The sequence below is a fragment of the Triticum aestivum genome, chromosome 1D (assembly GCF_018294505.1).
Source record: "Triticum aestivum cultivar Chinese Spring chromosome 1D, IWGSC CS RefSeq v2.1, whole genome shotgun sequence".
Lineage (NCBI taxonomy): Eukaryota > Viridiplantae > Streptophyta > Magnoliopsida > Poales > Poaceae > Triticum > Triticum aestivum.
Window position 1 is genome coordinate 292,246,900 of NC_057796.1, and position 20,749 is coordinate 292,267,648.

Genomic DNA, 20,749 nt, shown 5'->3' on the forward strand with positions numbered 1-20,749 from the left:
CTTGCGGCAGTGGAAAAGTATTTTTGATGTGCCCTCTGGTGTAGGGGGAATATTTGAGTATTTATAGAGCTGGAATTAGGGTTAGGAGAGTCCCGAGGGGCCCACAAGCCTTGAGGGCACACCCCCCTAGGGCGCGGCCTCCAGGCTTGTGGCCTCCTCGTGGCTCTTCTGGCCTCCTCCCAAAGCTTCGTGGGTGTCTTCTGGTCCAAGAAAAATCCTCAAAAAGTTTCATTCCGTTTGGACTCCCCGTTTGGTATTGATTTTTTTGTAGAAGTCAAAAACAAGGGAAAAAATAGCAACTGGTACTTGGCACTAGGTTAATAAGTTAGTCCCAAAAAATGATATAAAATAGCACCACGGTGCATATAAAACATCCAAGGTGGATAATATAATAGCATGGAACAATAAAACATTATAGATACATTGGGGACATATCACGGCAACGAGTGCAAATGTCCAGCATGAAATTTGAGCTCCTCGAGCCGATCTAGGGCAGTGGATAGGAACCACTCGTGAGCGTTGCAGTTGGAACGAAACTTCTTATGGCAAGGCGTCTGACTGGCCCAGGGTGCATGGTGAGGATGTGGGACAATGCGTCTAAGCATTTGCGCTCCCCACTTCAGAGCTCGTCGTCATCGATGAGGTCCAGGGGGTGGAGTCCCAGGGGAATGTGTCCACGCGTTTGCGCTCCCCGCTGCAGAGTTCATCGTCATCGATGAGGTCTAGGGGTGGAGTGCGAGAGGGAGCGCCACCGTCGGGAGAGGAGAGTGGTGCGCATGCCAGATTTGATGGGGAGGAGGGATATGAATGTTACCAACATCTCGTTGGGGAGGCTATCGACGAAGTCCACGCTCGTCGAAGGCTCTTGCGGTTCTGGCTCGACCCGACACTGCTTGTTGCCTGTCTCGTCCTCCATCGTAGCAGGCAACGATCCTCGGTGGCAGCGCTTATAGATAAGAATGGAGGACTGTTCTACGTACCTTCCCGAGGCGGCCGAAACCAAAACCATCAATAAATATTTGGCACCGCTCGCCCCTGCGCGGCGGACTGCTCGCACGCATCTCGTCGAGCCTTGTCAGTTTACAAAAGTAGGGGCCCTTCTTTGTACCCCTTTACTTGTGCACGGGCAGTTAGAGCCGCACCTACGGCCACACTTAGCGGGGCAGAGGAAGGAAGCAAAAGTACAAGACTACCAGAGCCATGCTCAAGACCAGAAGCATGAAGAGCAGAGGGGCGAGGTGAGACTCCCCCGGCAAGGCCCTTGCCGGGGCGGCCTTCACGGCCCTGGCAACAGCCTTGCCGGGGCAACTTGCCCAACACCAACGGGGCCGCCACCCTTGAGCCTGAGAGTTCTGACACCATCAACCACATTGGAACCAAGCCTCGGGAGGCGCCTCCATGGTGGCATGCAGATCTTTGTGAAGACAAAGGGCCTGCGAGGCCTGGATAGGAACCAGAGAACAAGACAACAGCGAGGCTCCTTGCTGAGGATGCCCACGAGGCCCCGGCAAGGCTCCTTGCCGAGAATGCCCACAAGGCCCCGGCAAGACCCTTGCCGAGAATATCAGCAAGACCGTGGCAAGGCCTTGCCGCCCCGTCGCCGCCCCAGCTCAGCGGCCGACCCGCCAACTAAGCAGGTACCCACGTGGCAGTACGTGGCTCCTAGGCCAACTAGTCAAGCACCTACGTGGTGGCATGTAGATCTTTGTGAAGACCCTGCCACAACACCAGCTCAGCAGCCTCCAGCCTACATGGCGCTGCATGCCTCGTTGGCCTGGGCGCGTGTCGGAGCAAGGAGAAGCGGCGACGGATGGGACGGGCCTCGTTACCGTCCCCGATAAAGTAAGAGGACACCTAAGTAGCGCATTTAATGCGTTTTGTCCTATGGTGCCAGAGATAAACTCGACTACTGTACAACTTTCCACCTCCCGTGTGCCACTGTGGCAGCCCCTTTGACTATAAAAGGAGGCCCGCGGCGTACTGAAAGAGGATTCAGACTTTTTGGACCCTGCACGCTTTGTAGCTAGTCCAAGAACACCAGATAAACACAAGCCAGCAGGAGTAGGGTATTACGCGTCACTTGCGGCCCGAACCTGGATAAATTTCCCGTGTTGATCTCTTAAACCCGCTCTTTCCACAGCCCCGCGCCCGCCGACCATAGAAGGGATTCCCCGTGATCCCATAGGTGTTGTTTCCACCGACATCTTTGGCGCGCCAGGTAGGGGGCGCAAGCTGTGAAAATCCGGTTTCGGAGCCAACCTATAGACTCCCTCATCACGGTGAGAGGAGAAGGCGACGTCGATCAGCCGCCCTCTGGTGTCGTCCGCAGCCGCGGCAGCTATCCGCGTGGCCACGAAAAGCTAAGTGATGCAAAATTTTGGGTAATTTCATTTATATAAGTTATTTTCCTCGAAGGATCTCGCTCTTTTGTATGGAAAACCTGCACGCGATGGGACCCTTTCGCTATTGGGAACGCCCTTGCTCTGTTTCAAGCCCGTTCAACAGTTCAAGCGGCCGCGTTGAGAACGGCAAGGTGGCCTACCCGCTGTTAGCAGCGCCCTTGTTCTGTTTCGAGTCCGCTCGACAGTTCAAGCGCCCGCGCTGGGAGCGGCAAGGTGGTTTGCCCGGCAGCAAGCGCCCCCCGGCAGGCTGCTAAGGATCCGTCCTCAAAGCACCCCGGCATGGGTTTATGCACCGGCAGCCTTATCCAACCAAGCGTAGGGTGCGAACATACAAAGAAAGATCTAACAGGAAGATGTCATGCTTGATCTTAAAGTACTGCAAAGTTATGTTACAGCAAGTAATCGCTGCAGTTCTAACTTAAGATAAAAATTTCTTGGTCTTGAACTCGCAGCGGCAACGAGAAATGGGGTGCCTAGTCCCGGCGCTGGCCCTCCACCCTCTGGACTCCGTCGACGCAGGCGATGATGGGCTTGATACGCTCCTTGAGCGCCGTGAGGTCCGCCTCCTCCGGCAAGCTCTCCAGCGCGTCGGTGAAGTTGACGGTGGGGTTCCAGAACGCCACCTTGATGAGCACCTTGGTCGGGGCACCCCGGCAGAGCCTCCGGGCCTCGTTGGCCAGATAAGTTGCCCGGTTGGAGCGGAGCTAATCCAGGGCGTCGAGGATGCGCTCGAAGAACAAGGTGAGCCTGGCGTGGGGCTTATGTTCCTGTCCACGGAGAGCCTGACGTCCGGCATGCCCATGACGGCTAGCTAGGCGGTGAGCTTCCCTGCGACGTCGACGAGGTGGCCGATCCATAGGTTCACGCCCTTCGCATACTCCTCGTACTCGGCGGCGCTGTCCCTCTGCAGTCGTTTCTCCTCCTCCAGGTCCTTGGTCAGGGTCTCCTCCCGGGCCCTGACCTCCGAAAGCGTCCCCTCCAGGCCATCCAGCTTCAGCTTCAGGTCATTGATGGAGTCGTTGGCCTTGGAGAGTAGCTCGGCCTTGCCGAGGACCGCGGCCTGCGCATCCGCCAAAGCGCCGTTGGTCGTGTCCTTCTCCTCCGTCAGCTCCAAGACCTTTTTCTTCAACCCATCCCACTCCAGCTCCAGCTCCTTCACCTTGCCGGCGTGATCCAGGGTCAAAGCATCGAGTGTGTCCTTGTGCCTCTGCTCCAGCTCCTGGGTCCGCTGCGCTACGAGCTTCTCAACCTCCTCGTCCTTGCCGCAGAGTGTGGTGGCGAGCACCTCCTCACGAGCGGCAAGGTCCTCCTCCTGGGAGTCTAGCAGAGCCTGGTGCTGTTGCCGGGCAGCCTCGTCCTGGGCGGCCTGTGCATTCGCCACCTCCTGGGCCTTCTCGACGTCAGCCTGCTTCAGGATGAGCTCCCATTTGCGCTCGGCCAGCTCATCCTGGGCAGCCTTCAGTCCTTCCTGAGCCTCGCGGAACCAGGCCTGCGTCTGAGCGACGCGCTCCTCAAGATCCGCCTCCGCCTTGTCCACGGCCGCCAACCTGGATTTCACCTTGTCCAGGCGGGCACGGTGGAGCGCCTGGAGTTTCTGAAAGTTAGCGCCCATGGCCCGGAGAAGTTGCTCCTCTTGGGAACCGTCGTCGCCGGGGCTCGGTTCATCAACAGCCTGGAGCCCGGCGGTGGCGAGCGCCTCGTCGTCGAACACCTCCCCCTCGGCCGGCGCCCTGGTGCCTGCTGTCCCTGGGAGGTGGACGAACAGGCCGTCGCCCACCTTCAAGTACCTGCCCGGGGCGGGGGCCGGAGGGGAGGGAGGTTGGTCGTTGGCCACCTCCTCCTCGGCGGCAGCCCTGCCGGCCTCCCCAGCAGCGGCCTCGCCGGCCCCTTCGGCAGTATCCCTGCCGGCCACCTCGGCAGCGGCCTTGCCGGCCTCCCCACCAGGCCCCTTGGCGGCCTCCTGAGCGGCGGTCTTGGCGGCCTCCTCGGCGGAAATCTTGTCGGCCTCGGCCTCGGCGTCCTTGGCGACCTCCTTGATGACGATGTCAATATCCTCCCGGTCCGCCGAGGAAGGGTCTGGATACCAAGAAGGGGAATGAGACGGGGCCAAGGTCAAGGTTCAAAAAGAAGAAGAAAGAACAGGGACGGGAAGCAAACGACTTACCCACACCGGGCTGGGAAGAAGTGGCGTCCTCCCCGCTAGCATTCGTTGCCGGGGCAGAACCACCAGCACCCAAGCTCGCCTCCTCCTCCTCCATATGCGTGAGCTCGGTGGCGGATGCCCTTGCCGAGGACGCCCCTCTGGGCGGCGTAGTCAAGGGGGCCGCGTGTTGGGAGTGGCCCTCAGCGGCTCCTCCCGCTGCCGTTCTCCTCCTGCAAACCCGGCAAGGTCAGCATCAAGAATTCACGCCCCAATGTTCATCAGTGAAGGAGTGAGTGATGAGCTCACGCTGGGGGCTGAAGCGGGGGTTGCGTCGGGGGCTGTTGTCTGGACTGCTCCCCACCAACACCGGCGTACGCGAAGTACCCGCCGGGGGCTTGTCGCCCGTCGAGGCCTTGGCCTCTTTGCCGCCCTCTGGGCCTGCGTCTCCGTGTCCCTGTGAAGATAACATCAAATCAAAGGAGGATAACACATGCGTAAGGTCAGAGGGTGATGGGGGGCGAAATACTTACTCGTCCTCCACCTCCCCCTCCACTGGCTTCCTCATCCTTTTCGGGCTAAAAGATCCGAGGTCGAATTCGGCCTCTAGGGTGCTGTCCGAGGGAGGGGGAGAAGGAGATGGGGTCCGGCGCCACTTGGACGAGGAGGAGGCAGTCGCCGTCTTCTTCGCCACCGCGGCCTTCACCGTCTTCTTTGCTGCCACGGCCTTCATTGCCCTCGTCTGGCGCACGAGCTGCTCCTGAGCCGGTTGCCGCTGCACGGTCCTGCCGGGCCGGACCGACTCGCAGGAGCTGGCTTGCCGAAAGACGTGCTTCTTCCCCGTGGACGCAGGGTCGTCCTCTTTGGCTTCCTCTTCGGGCGGCTCGTCGCCCGCGTCTTCAATAAGGGGGGCCCCGGCGCCAGCGCCGCTGGCCTCCCCGGCAGACTCCGCCCACTGGGCGAGCTCCTTCTCCTCCGCAGCCGTGTTGGTCTCATCCTCCACGGCGCCGGCGCTGCCGGCCTCCTTGGCAAGCGCCGCCTCCGCCGCCTTGGCGGCGATGTAGTCCAGCTCCTCCTTGGTGGTGTCACGGATGAGCAGCGGCTCGTCGCGGACATAACCCTCCGACAAGTTGTCGAAAAACTCCTGCACCTTCTCTGCTGGTGGCTCGCCCCAGGCCGGGTCGAGGCCATGCGCGTTGAAGTCCGGCATCATGGAGATGATAGCGGACCGCCGAGAGTTGTTGCTTAGCCGGACCACTCCCATCGACAACCCAAACAGGGGCCCCTTGACGGCCTTGTTGGTCTTCGTGGCCCTGCCGGTCCTCTCAGCCCAGCCGTCGTCGCCCACGTTGAGCTGAAAGAGCCTTTGGCAAAAATGGGCATGCCCCAGCACCGTGAAGTTATGCTTCAGGCCAGGGCAGAGCCTCATGACATGGGCCGCATTCCTGAAGTCCCAGGCCGGCCTCCCCTTGTTATGCAGTGGGGCGATTCGGAGACGGATGAAATCGGCCCCAATCATCTCGAGGGTGAGCCCGGCCATGGTGAGGCGATGGATCCTGGTGGTGGTGATCGTGAGCTTCTTGTCGTTGACGTCGAGGTCGCTCCAGTCCTTGCGGCGGGTCGGTGGGCTCTGACGAACTCGGCAGAACTCCTGCAGATCCTCCTCCCTGATCTAGAGCCACCGGCCCCGCCACCGGCCCCGCCACTCGTCCCACCTCTCCTTCTGGGCACCCTCCAGGTACGTGCCCTTCTCCTGGGTCCTCGGGATCTAGGAGATGCACCCAGAAATGGCATCCCTTTGCTGGATGCGAGGATAGAAGTAGTGGCGGAAGAGCGCCGTGCTCGGGAGCACTCCGGCAAAGCCCTCGTAGAGATGGGCGAAGAAGGCCATGCACGCCACGGCATTCAGCGTAAAGTCGATGAGGTGTGCATGATGTCGTTGAAGAAATCAGAGAAAGGGGGGCAGTGCCCACAAGAAAAGTAATCGACGAAGAAGGGGTACCGATTTGGGCCGGCTTTGGCAAAATCGGCAGGGACGATGTGCGTGGCGGGGTGCCCCGTCATCTTCCTCCCCCACAGGGGCTTGAAGTAGTCCCTGAGATGGACCGCATCGACCATCGAGGGGAAATAGGCGTGCTGCATCCGCAGCACCGCCAACTCGCTCTCCGGCGCCTCTTTCTCCCTGACGTCCTTGGCCACCCCTTTGCCTTTTCCTGTCGTGGGCGCCATGGCGACTGAGAGGGGATGGAGGATTAAGGGCAGTAAGGGTGCAGTGGCGGCGAGCAAAGGCAAGAGCTTGAGGAGGAAGAAGGGAGCGACGGTTCCGAGATTGGAGAAGGCACAGGGGGTAAATGAGCAGCGCGCCTGCGGTCTCTCCTTTTTATGGGGAAGGCGCGGGCCGCCTCTTTACCATTTACCAGGATGTGACGCAGGCGTGCTACAACCGCCCAACACGCGACCCCCACGTCACGCATTCAAGCAGGTCATGGGGAAGCGCAACTGGCGGGGGAGTTACTACGGTAAAACTCAGCCCCGCGTGCCCGCGCACCGTTTTGGGCCTAGCCTAACAACGCGTCGCGCTTATGTGTGGCCCAGGACCGGGGCGCCTGTCGGTGTACAAAAGTAGGGGCCCTTCTTTATACACCTTTACTTGTGCACGGGCAGTTAGAGCCGCACCTACGGCCACACTTAGCGGTGCAGAGGAAGGAAGCAAAAGTACAAGACTACCAGAGCCGTGCTCAAGACCAGAAGCATGAAGAGCAGAGGGGCGAGGTGAGACTCCCCCGGCAAGGCCCTTGCCGGGGCGGCCTTCACGGCCCCGGCAAGAGCCTTGCCGGGGCAACTTTCCCAACACCAATGGGGCCGCCACCCTTGAGCCTGAGAGTTCCGACACCATCAACCACATTGGAACCAAGGCTCGGGAGGCGTCTCCATGGTGGCATGCAAATCTTTGTGAAGACAAAGGGCCTGCGAGGCCTGGATAGGAACCAGAGAACAAGAAAACAGCGAGGCTCCTTGCCGAGGATGCCCACGAGGCCCCGGCAAGGCTCCTTGCCGAGAATGCCCACAAGGCCCCGGCAAGACCTTTGCCAGGAATATCAGCAAGACCGCGGCAAGGCCTTGCCGCCCCATCGCCGCCCTAGCTCAGCGACCGTCCCACCAACTAAGCAGGTACCCACGTGGAAGTACATGGCTCCTAGGCCAACTAGTCAAGCACCTACATGGTGGCATGCAGATCTTCGTGAAGACCCTGCCACCACACCAGCTCAGCAGCCTGCCAGCCTACATGGCGCTGCATGCCTCATTGGCCTGGACGCATGTCGGAGCAAGGTGAAGCGGCGACGGACAGGACGGGCCTCGTTACCGTCCCCGATAAAGTAAGAGGACACCTAAGTAGCGCATTTAATGCGTTTTGTCCTATGGTGCCAGAGATAAACTCGACTACTGTACAACTTTCCACCTCCTGTGTGCCACTATGGCAGCCCCTTTGACTATAAAAGGAGGCCCGCGGCGTACTGAGAGAGGATTCAGACTTTTTGGACCCTGCACGCTTTGTAGCTAGTCCAAGAACACCAGATAAACACAAGCCAGCAGGAGTAGGGTATTACGCGTCACTTGCAGCCTGAACCTGGATAAATTCCCCGTGTTGATCTCTTAAACCCGCTCTTTCCACAACCCCGCGCCCGCCGACCGTAGAAGGGATTCCCCGTGATCCCATAGGTATCGTTTCCGCCGACAAGCCTGCACGGTGGATAGCTCGTATGCATCCCTTCTAATCAAACAACTGCCTGCGGTAGTAAATGGTTAATGGAACACCCATGGTTGGAATAGTACAACCATTTGTGATAATAACGTGCCAGCTATTTGTTTAAAAATGCCTAGAAAACTCAATTAATGTAAAAGAAAGGCAAAACGAACCCTGAATAATTTCATATTTTGGCACGACACTCCAATAGTTGCATGTTGCCTCTGTAAAATAAATCAAGGCTGGAAGAGGCAACGTAAGTCATTTCGCACACATAGGTTACACGTTCCCTCTCGGAACCATGGAGCTTCTTGAGAGAAGCCACGGTCTGTACGAAGCTTATACCAAAACTTGTCCAAAATCGGATAAATTTTTTACCACAGCATGTTGGTGCCATGTCATGACACCATGCCAAGTTTCATTATTTTCAGGCGAGTTTTGGTTTTATAGGAATTTTAAAAAAAAGTTTCTCAATGTTTGCGGCCGAGCCACGACGCCCACATATTTGAAATTCATTCCCATTTCTTCAGTGAGACCTGAACATTCACCCAAGGACACGAATATGATTTTTCAACCCAGTTTGGTGCACTGGGGCATGTGCATGTAGTTTAAATTTTAATTATGCACATTAAATGCTTAGAAAATCAAATAATGTATAAAAAGGCCAAACGAACCCTGAATAATTCCATATTGTAACACAACACTCATATAGTTGCATGTTGCCTCTGTAAAGTAAATCAAGGCGAGAAGAGACAGCGTATATCGTTTCGCACATAGAGGTGACACGTCCCTCTCGAAACCATGAGGCTTCTTGAGAGAAGCTCCGGTTTGTAAGAAGTTAATACCAAAACTTCTCCCAAATCGGACATTTTTTACCACAGCATGTTGGTGCCATGTTATGACACCATGCCAAGTTTCATGATTTTCAGACGAGTTTTGCATTTACATGAATTTTAAAACCAAGTTTCTTAATGTTTAAGGACGAGCCACGACGCCCAGATGTTTGAAATCCATTCCTATTTCTTGCATGGGACCTAAACATTCACCCAAGGACACGTATATGATTTTACAACCCGGTTTGGTGCACCGGGGCATGTGCCTGTAGTTCAAATTTGAATTGTGCACATTAAATGCCTAGAAACTCAAATAATGTATAAAAAGGCCAAACGAACCCTGAATAATTCCAAATTGTAACATGACACTCCCATAGTTGCATGTTGCCTCTGTAAATAAATCAAGGCCGGAAGAGGCGGCGTATGTTGTTTCGCATACAGAGGTGACATGTTCCCTCTCAAAACCATGAGGCTTCTTGAGAGATGCTCCGGTTTGTAAGAAGTTTATACCAAAACCTGTCCCAAATCGGACAATATTTTTACCACAGCATGTTGGTGCCATGTCATAACCACATGCCAAGTTTCATGATTTTCAGGCGAGTTTTGGATTTACATGAATTTTAAAACCAAGTTTCTCAATGTTTACGGCCAAGCCACGACGCCCAGATGTTTCAAATTCATTCTCATTTCTTGCATGGGACCACATTCACCCAAGGACATGTATATGATTTTTCAACCCGGTTAGGTGCACTGGGGCATGTGCCTATAGTTCAAATTTGAAGTATGCACATTAAATGCCTAGAAACTCAAATAATGTATAAAAATGCCAAACGAACCCTGAATAATTCCAAATTTTAACACGACTCTCCTATAGTTGCATGTTGCCTTTGTAAAATAAATCAAGGCGGTGTATGTCATTTCGCACACAGAGGTGACACGTTCCCTCTCGGAACCATGAGGCTTTTTGAAAGAAACTCCAGATTGTGAGAAGTTTATACCTAAACTTGTTCAAAATCGGACAAATTTTTTACCACAACATGTTGGTGCCATGTCATAACACCTACCAAGTTTCATGATTTTCAGGCGAGCTTTGGATTTACAGGAATTTTAAAACCAAGTTTCTAAATGTTTACGGCCGAGCCACGACACCTAGATGTTTGAAATTCATTCCCATTTCTTGCATGGGACCTAAAAATTCACCCAAGGACACATATTTGATTTTTTAACCCATTTTGGTGTACTGGAGCATGTGCCTGTAGTTGAAATTTGAATTGTGCACATTAAAATGCCCAGCAACTCAAGTAATGTATAAAAAGGCCAAACGAACCCTGAATAATTCCAAATTTAACACCACACTCCTATAGTTGCACGTTCACTGCAGATAAATGTTCTAGCAATTCAAATATCATCCTTTCTCGTCGTAACCCCATTTTATCTTTCAAACCAGAATGAAAAAATCAACTCTACCACAAACAGTTTATTAGCAAGAAGCATGTGTGATGGAGTATAAAATATCTTGGGGCACCCTCATGTATGGCTTACGCTGGAAGCTTCGTCGGCTACAGTCCACAACCCGCACATTAACCACACTTGTGCGCCAGTTTTATGCTGCACCTAGCGAAAATTTTCGGCAACCTCAGAAATATCTACCTCCACGCCCCCTCCCCCCGACCAAAAGCCACATTTCCACTGTTTCCTCCTTCCTTTCCAAGTTCAAACCTTCACTGCTTTCTTGCATCGCCGCCTCCTCGCCGGCGAGGCTGTTCCTGCTGCGCGGCCTCGTCGATATAGTCAGGTAATCCACACCCCATCCTCCTCCTCCTTCTCAATCCCACATTCCCCTACCATCGGCGCGACACTTTCCACCCAAATCACTGCCTCATCCTCCAAATAACCGCCGCCCATAGCCATTTTGCACACAGTATAGCCAATAGCTCAATGAGCATCTGGCGGCGGAGAAGCAAATCGCTGCCGCACGCGCGGATGAGGTCGCAATGGCTACCATGCGTGTCGTCCACCAGATCTTGGAGGAGCACCTCGCCGTCGAGGCCACCGTCAAAGCCTCGTGCGTGAACGCCGCTACGCAGTTGGCTGCTTTAAATGATAGTTCGTGGTGTTTTCTCGAGGCCACCACCGGTGCCTTCTAGTGAATTGTCCTATATAATGTTAATATGCAATCTGATCTTCTGAAATGTGATGTTCAGTTAACAGTTTGGTTCAACAATTGCTATATTTCCTAGTAGTTCTTAAGTATGCTTGGTTTGGTTAACTGTCTGATCTTCTACTATACGTTCTACTCTGCAATGTGCTGCTCAGTTAATTGTTTGGTTCATTTGTTGTGTTGTCCAATTAACTGTTTGGTTCAATTCTGCAATGTGATGTTCATTTGTTGTGGGTACAATTTTGTATTGTTATGCATGTGAGAAATAAATCAAATTTGATTGTACTAAATACGTGGGAAACATATACAATTGATATATTTCCAAGTTGTTTAGCATGCTTTGTTTGGCTAACTGGCTTTCCCATGCTGCTCAAATTAATCTGGTGGATCTGCAATTTGTTTATTTTTCATTAACATATTCTACTAATAGTATGCCAACTCTCACTTAACCTGATCAATACCTTCCTTATATATGTTGCATGGAAATAATGGGAGGCACTAAGGTTTACCATCGAGGTTTGCACATGCATGGTCCTATGGTTAACAACACATTATTGTGCAATTGTAGGAACCATTCTAAAATTTTGGTTTTTAAGAATTTGGTCTTTCACATATAGGTCCTGCTGTCAGAGGTTTAGAACCACTGTTCGACCCATTTTACATATGGGGAAATGACATGTCCATGAATATCAGTCAAGTCAAGAAACTCAGAAATATTGTTAGGATAAAGAAACAAGCAACGAATGACAGCATGATCTTTGTTTGCACAATGAAGAATACATCAGTCAACTATAGGATGGTACTAACTTGTTTACCTTGTTTTTTTCCTTTGGCGCCATTTCAAAATATAGAACAGATATTTATCTCTATCTTTGTTTTCCTTCCTTTCCAAAGCAGTTCACCGATGATTACCTATCAGACCACCTGCATGGTCAAGAGGCAAGGAAGGTATTCATTCAACACCCACGGTACCATATTGAAGTCTTCCTCGAGAGGATGAAGGTTGGGGGAAATTATCCATAGCCACTGACCTAAAGTTGCAAGAACATTCAACATCACTGAAGGCTCAATATTCGCCTTCCGCTTCAGCAGTTTTCTAGATGAGATTCATTTGTCTATTTACTGTGTAAGATGCTACTTTCCAAAGGTTTTAGATGTTGCATCACTACTGCAGGATGGTCCTAATGCGATAGTACAATCAAAGACCCTTCGAGGAAACTATGTGCGATGCATTAATCGCAAATGATGGTGTAAGAAAAACATTAAAAATGATATGAACTGTTTGCGATGGCACAAACATCAAACATGATTCAGATCAGAGTTGCGTGTGCGATATGTGGCATACGGTTGGTCCATACGAACTGTTTGCAATGAGCATAATAACATAAATGATCAGCCAGATGAGGGTGTGTGCAATATACGGCATACAGTTCACTCGGATGAACTGTTTGTGATTAGAGAACACAACATAAATGGTCAGCCGGATCAGGGTGTGTGCGATATACGGCATACAGTTCACTTGAATGAACTGTTTGGGATGAGCCAAGCAACGGAAATGGTTGAACTGAACAAGATGTGTGTGATATGTGGCAAACAGGTCTGTATCAGAAATGCATGCGAAGACCGATAATAACACAAATGATTGCTGCTAATAAGTCATGTGTGTTGTGGGCAAACGCTTGCTGGTATACATTTGTCAGCGATTGATAAAATCATCACCGACGGGTTCCCTAGTTTACTCCATGTGCAATTTGATTTGCTCTGTCTATAGAAGAACAACATATATAACCAAAATAAACATCCAATTACATAAGTGACTATAAAAATCATTCGCACACACCTCAATAAACAATTACATGCATTCTAAACTAGGAGCAACGATCATCTAATCATCTTCTTCTTGTGACGCTGCTGCCACTGCTCCGTGGCTCGATCCCTCGTCTAGGGCAGGACGAAGGCACTTCCTCATGTCAACGATCCGCCTGTACATCTCATATCTTGTGTACACATCCTTGGCCGCGTACTTGATGTGTTCTTCATCCAGTCTATGCTCCCAGGCACTGTGCCAGGCGATCTTGTCTTTCTTGCTCTCATCCTTCATGTTCATGTAGTAGGGGTTGATGATGGCCGAGCGAGGTCAACCAGGGAGTCCTGATTGTTCTTCATGCTGCCCCAGACCCTGTAGTGGTCATGGATGTTCACAAGATTCCAGCAGGCCAAGCCCGAAACCTCGAGCGCCTTTAGATCGTTGGTGGTGTCCATTGTAGCGAAACTATAGTCAAGGTTGTTGATAAACCTGGCGAAACACTCGCAAGGCCTTGTGACCAGGTGGTAGTGGTAGACGAGGACGTCATGGCGCATGCACAACTGGGCGACGACAACCTTCTGATAATGCCCTGCATGACCGCCGATGAACTCGAAGTCGAAATCGACCACTTGGTACTTGTCCTCAACAAGCAATTGATCCATAGTTTGGATGGAGCTCTCCACCGAGACCGGCTCGTTGGTGTACACCACCGAGAGGTCCTTCCCCATCACATGGGTGTCCACTACGTGAGGCGTAGTGAACTGTTGTCTGTTGTCGTCGTCAGCCGCTGGGAGCGCCATTGTAGCCGCCGGATATCCTCTCTGTATGTGTCATCATGGGTGTGCTTATTGTGTCGTGTGGTGCGAGAGATTAAGGTAAATGGCCGCGGGAATAAATGGGGGCCGGGCCGCCTGGATTCTCGGCACGTCCGCATGGCAGTTTTTTAAGTGGATAACTACATCGTGGTTCCACGCCCAGCGCAACCGCATGCATGATGGTAGCACGAACGTACGGGATCATGCGCCAGCCCCAAATGATGGCAGCACACGCGGAGGGACGCGAGAGCAGAGCGCGTGCAGCGGGACACAAGCAAAGCGCGTCGCGGCCGCCTCAACCGCGAGCAACCACACGCATAGAGCAGTTGAACACGCAGGAAATGGTCGTCTACAAGCTGGCCGGATGTTGCGAGCCGGCGGCATGATGTGATACTACGTTGCGTTCCACATCACACGGTGGTTGAACAATCGTTCGCGGCGTTGCGTAGAGAGCGGCCGTGTGCTACTACCTCCGTCCTCGTTTATTAGTCCCCTTTATATTCTGTGCCAAATTTTGACCTTAAATTTAACTAACAAATGTTAATGCATGTTATAAAAAATAATATAATTGGAAACTATGTTCAAATACGAATCCAACGATATATGGTGACATGCATTCATATTTTATCAGTTAAATCTGAAGGAAATATGCCCTAGAGGCAATAATAAAGTTATTATTTATTTCCTTATTTCATGATAAATGTTTATATGCTAGAATTGTATTAACCGGAAACTTAGTACATGCGTGAATACATAGACAAACAGAGTGTCACTAGTATGCCTCTACTTGACTAGCTCGTTGAATCAAAGATGGTTAAGTTTCCTAGCCATAGACATGAGTTGTCATTTGATTAACGGGATCACATCATTAGAGAATGATGTGATTGACTTGACCCATTCCGTTAGCTTAGCACTTGATCGTTTAGTATGTTGCTATTGCTTTCTTCATGACTTATACATGTTCCTATGACTATGAGATTATGCAACTCCCGAATACCGGAGGAACACTTTGTGTGCTACCAAACGTCACAACATAACTGGGTGATTATAAAAGTGCTCTACAGGTGTCTCCGATGGTACTTGTTGAGTTGGCATAGATCGAGATTAGGATTTGTCACTCCGATTGTCAGAGAGGTATCTCTGGGCCCTCTCGGTAATGCACATCACTATAAGCCTTGCAAGCAATGTAACTAATGAGTTAGTTGCGGGATGATGCATTACGGAACGAGTAAAGAGACTTGCCGGTAACGAGATTGAACTAGGTATGGTGATACCGATGATCGAATCTCGGGCAAGTAACATACCGATGACAAAGGGAACAACGTATGTTGTCATGCGGTTTGACCGATAAAGATCTTTGTAGAATATGTAGGAGCCAATATGAGCATCCAGGTTCCGCTATTTGTTATTGACCGGAGATGTGTCTCGATCATGTCTACATAGTTCTCGAACCCGTAGGGTCCGCACGCTTAACGTTCGGTGACGATCGATATTATGAGTTTATGTGTTTTGATGTACCGAAGGTAGTTCGGAGTCCCGGATGAGATCGGGGACATGACGAGGAGTCTCGAAATGGTCGAGACGTAAAGATCGATATATTGGACAACTATATTCGGACATCGGAAAGGTTCCGAGTGATTCGGGTATTTTTCGGAGTACCGGAGAGTTACGGGAATTCATATTGGGCCTTAATGGGCCATACGGGAAAGGAGAGAAAGGCCTCAAAGGGTGGCCGCACCCCTCCCCATGGACTGGTCCGAATTGGACTAGGGAGGGGGGCGCCCCCTTCCTTCCTTCTTCTTCTCCCTTCCCTTTTTCCTATTCCATGTGGGAGGTGGAATCCTACTAGGACTAGGGAGTCCTAGTAGGACTCCACACTTGGGCGCGCCCTATGAGGGCCGGCCTCCTCCTCCCTCCATCCTTTATATATGGTCATATCGTAGCGGTGCTTAGGCGAAGCCCTGCGTCGGTAGCAACATCATCACCGTCATCACGCCGTCGTGCTGACGGAACTCTCCCGTGAAGCTCTACTGGATCTGGGTTCGTGGGACATCATCGAGCTGAACGTGTGCTGAACTCGAAGGTGCCGTGCGTTCGGTACTTGGATCGGTCGGATCGTGAAGACGTATGACTACATCAACCGCGTTCTCATAACGCTTCTGCTTTCGGTCTACGAGGGTACGTGGACAACACTCTCCCCTCTCATTGCTATGCATCACCATGATCCTACATGTGCGTAGGAATTTTTTTGAAATTACTACGTTCCCCAACAGTGGCATCCGAGCCAGGTTTATGCGTAGATGTTATATGCACGAGTAGAACACAAGTGAGTTGTGGGCGATACACGTCATACTGCTTACCAGCATGTCATACTTTGATTCGGTGGTATTGTTGGATGAAGCGGCCCGGACCGACATTACGCGTACGCTTACGTGAGACTGGTTCTACCGATGTGCTTCACACACAGGTGGCTGGCGGGTGTCAGTTTCTCCAACTTTAGTTAAATCGAGTGTGGCTATGCCCGGTCCTTGTGAAGGATAAAACAACACTAACTTGACGAAATTTCGTTGTGGTTTTGATGCGTAGGTAAGAACGGTTCTTGCTCAGCCCGTAGCAGCCACGTAAAACTTGCAACAACAAAGTAGAGGACGTCTAACTTGTTTTTGCAGGGCATGTTGTGATGTGATATGGTCAAGACGTGATGAGATATAAATTGTTGTATGAGATGATCATGTTTTGTTAAAGTTATCGGCAACTGGCAGGAGCCTTATGGTTGTCTCTTTATTGCATATGATGCAAGTGCCATATAATTGCTTTACTTTATCGCTATGCGATAGCAATAGTTGCAAAAGCAATAGCTGGTGAGACGACCATGTGATGACACGTTGATAAAAGATCAAGATGATGGAGATCATGGTGTCGTGCCGATTACAATGGAGATCATTTTAGTACTGTGGAGATGGAGATCAAAAGCACAAGATGACGATGGCCATATCATGTCACATATTTTGATTGCATGTGATGTTTATCTTTTATACATCTTATTTTGCTTAGTTCGGCGGTAGCTTTATAAGATGATCCCTTACTAAAATTTCAAGGTATAAGTGTTCTCCCTGAGTATGCACCGTTGCCAAAGTTCGTCGTGCCGAGACACCACGTGATGATCGGGTGTGATAAGCTCTACGTTCACATACAATGGGTGCAAGCCAGTTTTGCACATGCAGAAATACTTGGGTTAAACTTGACGAGCCTAGCATCTGCAGATATGGCCTCGGAACACTGAGACCGAAAGGCCGAGCGTGAATCATATAGTAGATATGATCAACATAGTGATGTTCACCATTGAAAACTACTCCATTTCACATAATGATCGACATGGTTTAGTTGATTTGGATCACGTGATCACTTAGATGATTAGAGGGATGTCTATCTAAGTGGGAGTTCTTAAGTAATATGATTAATTGAACTTTAATTTATCATGAACTTAGTCCTGGTAGTATTAGCATATCTATGTTGTAGATCAATAGCTCGCGTTTAGCTCCCCTATTTTATTTTTGATATGTTCCTAGAGAAAACTAAGTTGAAAGTTGTTAGTAGCAATGATGCGGATTGGATCCATGATCTGAGGATTATCCTCATTGTTGCACAGAAGAATTATGTCCTTGATGCACCGCTAGGTGACAGACCGAATGCAGGAGCAGATGTAGACGTTATGAACATTTGGCAAGCTCGATATGACAACTACTTGATAGTTTAGTGCACCATGCTTTACGGCTTAGAATCGGGGCTTCAAAGACGTTTTGAACGCCACGGAACATATGAGATGTTCCAAGAGTTGAAATTAGTATTTCAGACTCATGCCCATGTCGAAAGGTATGAGACCTTTGACAAGTACTTTGCTTACAAGATGGAGGAGAATTGCTCAGCTAGTGAGCATGTGCTCAGAATTTCTGAGTACTACAATCACTTGAATCAAGTGGGAGTTAATATTCCAGATAAGATAGTGATTGACAGAGTTCTCTAGTCACTATCACCAAGTTACTACAACTTCGTGATGAACTATAATATGCAAGGGATAACGGAAACGATTCCCAGCTCTTCGTGATGCTGAAATCGACGAAGGTAGAAATCAAGAAAGGCATCAAGTGTTGATGGTTGACAAGACCACTAGTTTCAAGAAAAGGGCAAAGTGAAGAAGGGGAACTTCAAGAAGAACGACAAGCAAGTTGCTGCTCAAGTGAAGAAGCCCAAGTCTGGACCTAAGCCTGAGACTAAGTGCTTCTACTGCAAAGGGACTGGTCACTGGAAGCAGAACTTCCCCAAGTATTTGGCGGATAAGAAGGATGGCAAAGTGAACAAAGGTATATTTGATATACATGTTATTGATGTGTACTTTACTAGTGTTTATAGCAACCCCTCAGTATTTGATACTAGTTCCTCAGTATTTGATACTAGTTCAGTTGCTAAGATTAGTAACTCGAAACGGGAGTTGCAGAATGAACAGAGACTAGTTAAGGGTGAAGTGATGATGTGTGTTGGAAGTGGTTCCAAGATTAATATGATCATCATCACACACTCCTTATACTTTCGGGATTAGTGTTGAACCTAAATAAATGTTATTTGGTGTTTGCGTTAAGCATGAATATGATTTGATCATGTTTATTGCAATAAGGTTATTCATTTAAAGTCAGAGAATAATTGTTGTTCTGTTTACATGAATAAAACCTTCAATGGTCATACACCCAAGGTGAATGGTTTATTGAATCTCGATCGTAGTGATACACATATTCATAATATTGAAGCCAAAAGATGCAAAGTTAATAATGATAGTGCAACTTATTTGTGGCACTGCCGTTTAGGTCATATTGGTGTAAAGCGCATGAAGAAAATCCATGCCGATGGGCTTTTGGAATCACTTGATTATGAATCAGTTGATGCTTGCGAACCATGCCTCACGGGCAAGATGACTAAGACTCCGTTCTCCAGAACAATGGAGCGAGCAACAAACTTGTTGGAAATAATACATACTGATGTATGCAGTCCGATGAGTGTTGAGGCTCGCGGCAGGTATCGTTATTTTCTGACCTTCATAGATGATTTGAGCAGATATGGGTATATCTACTTGATGAAGCATAAGTATGAAACATTTGAAAAGTTCAAATAATTTCAGAGTGAAGTAGAAAATCATCGTAACAAGAAAATAAAGTTTCTACGATCTGATCGTGGAGGAGAATATTTGAGTTACGAGTTTTGGTCTTCATTTGAAACAATGCAGAATAGTTTCGCAACTCACGCCACCTGGAACACCACAGCGTAATGGTGTGTCCGAACATCGTAACCGTACTTTATTAGATATGGTGCAATCTATGATGTCTCTTACCGATTTACCACTATCGTTTTGGGGTTATGCATTAGAGACAGCTGCATTCACGTTAAATAGGGCACCATCTAAATCCATTGAGACGACACCATATGAACTGTGGTTTCGCAAGAAACCAAAGTTGTCGTTTCTTAAAGTTTGGGGTTGCGATGCTTATGTGAAAAAGTTTAATCCTGATAAGCTCAAAGCCAAATCGGAGAAATGTGTCTTCATAGGATACCCAAAGGAGACAGTTGGGTACACCTTCTATCATAGATCCGAAGGCAAGGCATTCGTTGCTAAGAATGGATCCTTTCTAGAGAAGGAGTTTTCTCTCGAAAGAAGTGAGTGGGAGGAAAGTAGAACTTGATGAGGTAACTGTACCTTCTCCCTTATTGGAAAGTAGTTCATGGCAAATATCTGTTCCTGTGACTCCTACACCAATTAGTGAGGAAGCTAATGATGATGATCATGTAACTTCAGATCAAGTTACTACCGAACCTCGTAGGTCAACCAGAGTGAGATCCGCACAAGAGTGGTACGGTAATCCTGTTCTGGAGGTCATGTTACTTGACCATGATGAACCTACGAACTATGAGGAAGCGATGATGATCCCAGATTCCGCAAAATGGCTTGAGGCCACGAAATCTGAGATGGGATCCATGTATGAGAACAAAGTGTGGACTTTGGTTGACTTGCCCGATGATCGGCAAGGCATAGAAAATAAATGGATCTTCAAGAGGAAGACGGACGCCGATAGTAGTGATACTATCTACAAAGCTAAACTTGTCGAAAAAGGTTTTTGACAAAGTTCAAGGTGTTGACTACGATGATATTTTCTCACTCGTAGCGATGCTTAAGTCAGTCCGGATCATGTTAGCAAATTGCCACATTTTATGAAATCTGGCAAATGGATGTCAAACTACACTCCTTAATGGATTTCTTAAAGAAGAGTTGTATATGATGCAACCAGAAGGTTTTGTCGATCCTAAAGGTGCTAACAAAATGTGCAAGCTCCAGCGATCCATCTATGGACTGGTGCAAGCATTTCTGAGTTGGAATATACGCTTTGATTAGTTGATCAAACCATATAGTTTTATACAGACTTGCGGTGAAGCCTGTATTTACAAGAAAGTGAGTGGGAGCACTACAACATTTCTGATGAGTATATGTGAATGACATATTGTTCATCGGAAATAATGTAGAATTTTTCTGGAAAGCATAAAGGAGTATTTGAAAGGAGTTTTTCAAAGAAAGACCTCAGTGAAGCTGCTTACATATTAAGCATCAAGATCTATAGAGATAGGTCAAGACGCTTGATAAGTTTTTTCAATAAGTACATACCTTGACAAGATTTTGAAGTAGTTCAAAATGCAACAGTCAAAGAAAGAGTTCTTGCCTGTGTTGCAAGGTGTGAAATTGAGTAATACTCAAAGCCCGACCACGGCAGAAGATAGAAAGAGAATGGCAGTCATTCCCTATGCCTC